Raw genomic sequence first — 6,000 nt, 5'->3', positions numbered from 1 at the left:
ACTGCAGCCTGTTTTTCCTCTCTCACACTATAGTGTTATGTTTTCTCTGCACTATTCAAGCTTCTCACACAATGGGGGGATTCCCTGGGAGACGGGCTTCTCCTCTTAATAGTTCGCCTCGGTCACGGGGCGCAGTGTCTGTGTGGGTATGCGGAGAGCTTTTGAAGTAATAAAAGGGAATGAACCATTGATGTTACAGCATGGATGAACCTCAAAAACTTTATGTGATGGGGAAGAAGCCAGACACTAAAGACCACTTATTGCACGGTTGCATCTATGTGATGCAACCCAAAAGGCAAATCATAGAGACAAAATATAAATTATTATTTGCCTGCAGGTGAGGGTGGGAACAAGAATTAACTATAAATGTGCAGAGAGATTTTACTAGGGCAATGGCGATATTCTGGACCTGGATTATGGTGATGATTCATAAACAACTCACTACTAAAAATCACCAAATAGTACACTTAAAACAGAGTCAATTTTATGAAATGTAAATTACACCTTAATAAAGTTGTTTTAAAAACTTAATGGAGAATTTGGTGAAATTTCAGAGACGAAAAGGTTTAGACGTTTCGTTTTTGTTTTTAATATGAAGGGAGAAAATGAGGAAAGAATGATTAGATACTTTACAACTACAAATTAAAGAATCTGGTTTAAGCACTACAGTGTCTGTCAAGATATTTAGGATAGATATATTATGGTATTTTTTATGCCAGGGAAGAAAGCTTATATAGATTTAGACACAGAATAATGATCCTTTTTCCATAACCAAATGTGGTTTCCTTGAGGAAAGAAACCACGCCGCAGCTTTGGGGTATTAACTTCTGCCACCAACCCGCTACGTGACCATCCCCAAATCATTTTTCTAGGTTTCGGTTTCATTAGCTGTAAAAGAAAAAAAAAAACACAAAAAACTGGGTTGTACTAGATGGTTTCATAGTCCTGTTCAGGTGTAGAATTATTTTCCTTGGTATTCATCACCCTCACCAATTTGCCCTATACTCTTTTCCAGTCTTGCTGCTTGTTGCTTCAGTTCTTGTGTCCTTCACATCAGATAAGGTGACCTGGTTTCACCCCATGTATCGGCACTTTTCCCAGGAGCCTTTGCTCAGACCCCAGACTTTCTTATCAGAAATGAGATTTTTCTGATTGTTCCTGCACCTAAGCATTTCTTTATCTCTGGGTCTCTCTGACTTAACTTGTATATTCTTTGCTGTCTTTCACTGCCATTCCATTTATTAATTGCTACATTGCAAACCACCCCAAAACCTACTGATTTAACCATTTTATTATGCTCACAATTGTATGAGTCAGGAATCAGGGTAGGCACAATGAGGATGGCTTGTCTTTTCTCTGACATAACTGGGGCCTCAGCTGGGATGGCTCACAGGACTGGAGGGGCTAAGATGGGACCATAAGCCTGGAGCCTTGATTCTGGCTTCCAGCTAGATTCCTCTGCTCTTCAGTTGGCATCTGCTGAGGCTTGAATGTCCAAGATGGCTTCTTCATGTACATGAATGATGCCTCAGCAGAGATGGCTGAGGCAGCTTGGGCTGGTCACACAGCCTCCCCACATGACTAAAGTGGACTTACTGCACAGTGTTTGGCTTCCCTCAGAGCACACCTTGCAATAGTCCAAGGTGAAAGTGGCGAGGCCCTTTCTGACCTGGCCTTCAGAAGTTATGCAGTGTCACCTCTGCAGGATTCTATTGGTTCCTCAGGGACAACCCAGATTGACTGTGGGAAGGGACCACACAAGGGTGTGATTATTGGGAGGATGGATCATTGTGGGAGGAGACATTTTTGAAAACTGGCTACCACACTGCTAATCTTTCTGTGTTTTATTTTTACAACTAAAGTCTGAATCATTTGAAGTTAGGAATAATTTCTTTCATCTTTTATTATCTCTCCTCTCTCTTTTTTCTCTTTCCCCAGAGCATCAAGGAAAGCGGGCTAGAGGTAGAATAAGCTCAGGAGTCCCCATCTGATTGTGTCACTTACAAGTCATTGGGCAAACACTCAATCTATGTCCAAGTTTCCTCATCTATAAAATAGTAGTGGTGGTGGTGATGGTGATATAATAGCTTTTTCCTCATAGAGCTGATTTGGGCATGAAATAATGATTTTTTTTTGTAAATCACTTGGAAAAATAGCTAGTATACAATAAGAAAGCAATAGATAACAGCTGTTATTATTGATTAAACTTATACAATAAATTTATGACAATTTGGGGGCAGTGTTGCCCAGAGGAAAAGGGAAGAACCCAAGCATTATTTTTCAGTATGAAAAAGAAAAATCTACAAACTATGACAATGGAGGCAACTGACTGTACAATGCCCATTCAGGCTCTGTCCCATTGGTTGGAGACTTCTGATGTCATGAAGACATAAGTTTAAATTTTCTTTTTTTTCATATCTTACCTAAAGAGAGAATACAACTAATTGGATATGAATTACAATTTTTAAAAAATCATATACAAACGCTGTTAAATATTGAAATGACCAAGAGAAACAAGTGTAAAGAAACAAAACCTATAAAGAAAAATAATTGATATGAAACAAAGAAAATGTCAACATAGGAAAATAAGTGTAAATAACTAGAGGGATGAATGAATACTTAACAGAGAATATGCAAAAAACAGAGTGCAGAATGGAGCGATGCAAAAGGAGATTAGAAGAAAGATCCAAGGCTAAGTTTTGATTATGTGCAATTGACAGTAACATAATTTCTACCTGCATTTTAAACACTAGGGACTCTTGTTGAAAGGATTTATCCTTACTTAGGAAAAAAGTAATATAAATTCTTCTGGGAAAACAAGATAAAACAATCCAGTTATGCTATTTTAACTTTATAGAGAAGTGCTTGTAATGAGTTTACAATACATACAATCAACAGAAATAGTTGCAAATTGTGTGTGTGTTGGGGTGGGTTACTTATTTTTCTCTTACTTAGAGCTTATAGCTTGGTTGAGGTTTTTTGTTGTTGTTTCTTTTCCCCCACAGGATTGATTTTCTTTTGGGTGGCAACAATAATCAAAGGCATTCAGGAAGATAGAGAGCCCTGGCAATAGGTTTTAAAAACACAGTCAAAATCATGGCTTAAAGACCCCTCAGTAAAGAGATGCCAGGAAATGATACTGCAGAAAAAGGCTGTCAATTTAATTTTGAGATTTTTGATATTGAGAGAAAGGTGGGCATTCCAGTCCATTTGGAACAGTAAGCCTTATCACAGATACTAGCATCTTAGATTAGGGCTCCTGAAAAAAGACTCTTAAGAGAGAGAGTTGAGCGCAGATGTTTTTATAGGGATGCTCTCTGGAGATACACCTGTAAGAAGAGGAAGGTGGGATTGGACAGAGGGCCCACAATGCGACTGCAACCAAGGTCTCCACCAGTTCTACAGGTTGTTCTAAAACTGGGATGGTTTTCAGAGTTGTGCCATATTGCGGCAGGAAATCAGGCCTTTGCATGCCATATTAGCCTTCTGGAAGGGTGTGGCACTTCTTTGCAGGGCAATTCTCTGTGAGGAACACAGCACCCAGAAGGCTTTTTCATGCCTCCTCTCAGCTAATAACCACGCCTATAAGGTAACCACTATTCTCACATCTATGACTATATATTAGTTTTGCCTGTTTTGAACTTCATATAATTGGATACATCTAGTATGGGCTCTTTGGAACTGGCTTTTTTGACTTAACATGCATATGTGATTGACATGCGTTATGTATAGTGTAGTTCATTCTTTCTTATTACTGTGTAGTGATATTGAGTGAATATGACCACAGTTTTTCCTTTTACTCTTAATAAGCACTTGTGTTTTATATAGCTTTGGATTTTATGAATAATGTATCTATGAACATTTTTGTACATGTCTCTTGATGGACAATTACCACTCATTTCTGTTATAGATCAAAGAAAGGAATTACAGGGTATTAGAGCACACACATGTTTAGCTTTATTAGATACTTGCAAACAATTTTCTAAGGTAATTGTACCAATTTTTAATCCTACCATTTTTTTTTAATTACAAAAGAGGTACATTTAAATCACTTCTGCATAAAGGACAAAAAGCATGTTCACTCTGAATCAAGGAAAAGATTATTTATATTAAGAATAACTAGGTTAGGAGAACTTTTAAAAAAGTAACAGAAACTTGACTTATGTATTCGCTGTAGATATTGTAACTATTTTCTCTATTAGTTTTGCAGGAATGCAAAGGATGTTAAGGGGTTCCTCAAGATGTGTCATAGGTCAGGTGTCCTAGATCTACACTTCTGTTCCCAAGAAGCAGAACTTGAGACAAGGATTTGGATGCATCTGATTTATTGAGGAGACACTCTTGGGAGAAACCTGTAAGGAGGAAAGCGAAGAGGATAAGGAAAGAGAAATAGCTGAACAGGATATGGGCTTGGGAAAATCTAGCTTTGTCCTGATCCCGTAAGGAACTCTGGAGCACAAGCCACACTGAAGTCACCTGCCCTTCTGAGATGGTCTTCTTTATATCATAGAAGTTCTTGTGGTTGTGGGCCTGGGCGTAGTAATGGTAATTATTTCCTGGAGCCTCCTATCAATTTAGAGCAGTCATTCTCAACTGTGGGCATCTTTGCCCTTAGACATTTGGTGAAGTCTGAGATATTTGTGGTTGTAGGAATAGCAGGGCTGGTACTGACATTGAAAAGTTAGAGGTCAGGGGTGCTACTAAACATCTTACAATGCATAGGACAACACCCTACAACAAAGAATTATCTGAAAGGGTATTTGGGCAGGGCATCAAAACAGCACCTTCTGTAGATGTCTTTTAGATATATGACATTAAACAATGAAGGAAGCTCAAAATGCTCTCTGGTTAGCAGGCCTATGTGATCTGCATTTCACTTAATGGGATGGGACTAGCATCTTGAAATATGTTGCTAAGCCCTTAGCTACACACTTCACAAAAATGTTGCTAAGTTAAAAAACTCACTGGAGTGACCGGTAACCATTTTAGATTTTCTTTAGAGCTATATTTCTTCAGAGCTTGTGCACAATTGGAATTAGACTAAATTCTACCTGAAATACCCATTACTATGCTATGTTATTGCCAATGCCATGCTCTTCTAACAACTGTAACGTGAATGTGCTGAAGGGTTGGTGCAAGGAACGAAAAGAGTTGTGCTTAACTCTAAAGGAGTTTTAAAAATATTGGAGCTATCACCAGTGTCAGACTCATGATCTGCTCTGTTTATATCCTGCTGGCACTATCCCTTAAACCTCTTTTACAACCCAGTGTTTATCTGTAAATTATTCATGAATTCATCCAAGTCCTCTTAGAAACAGTTTATAACTTGGAATTGCAAAATTCAGGATATCTCATCCCATTGTATTTACCACTGACATATAAAATTTTTTTTGAACTTCAATAAGTTATCTAGCTGTACTTTAACTTTCATATTTTTATTCTTGTTTTTTGATCTATGTTTATGATTCTACTATTGGATTTATTTTTTTCATCTCTCAAACCAATCATCACCTTAGACATTTCTTAGGAGTTACAATACTCATACTGATAAAGTAAAAAGGGTAAAATTGTGGTTCAATATTCTTGACAAAATAAGTCAAATGTAAATATTATAATGCTATGTTAATTGGAAAAAGTGAAAATATAGAGTATGATACTATTTCTTGTTTAAAAGTCTGTACTTTTATGAATAGAGTAAGAATCTGAAAACATGTATACCAAAATCATAATAGTGATCAAAGTGTAGTTTGCAAGTTCTGTGTAAGATCCTACCACTTCCCCCAAATGTCTGAGAGAATGAACTAGAGTTAGTAACAGCTCATTCAGGAAGCTATTGCCAACATAGGTTAAAACTATTCTTTGAGATAACATTGTCTTACTTCCTTATACCCATGCCACCTTCTGGAAACAAGGAGCATTTCACCATTAAAAGACTTCTAACAATAGAACATTGCAATAAGGCTGAAATTGGAATTGTTTATAGAAAATTTTTTAATTTAA

Source organism: Rhinolophus ferrumequinum, chromosome 17 (assembly GCF_004115265.2).
Source record: "Rhinolophus ferrumequinum isolate MPI-CBG mRhiFer1 chromosome 17, mRhiFer1_v1.p, whole genome shotgun sequence".
NCBI lineage: Eukaryota > Metazoa > Chordata > Mammalia > Chiroptera > Rhinolophidae > Rhinolophus > Rhinolophus ferrumequinum.
This window is presented reverse-complemented; position numbering follows the sequence as displayed.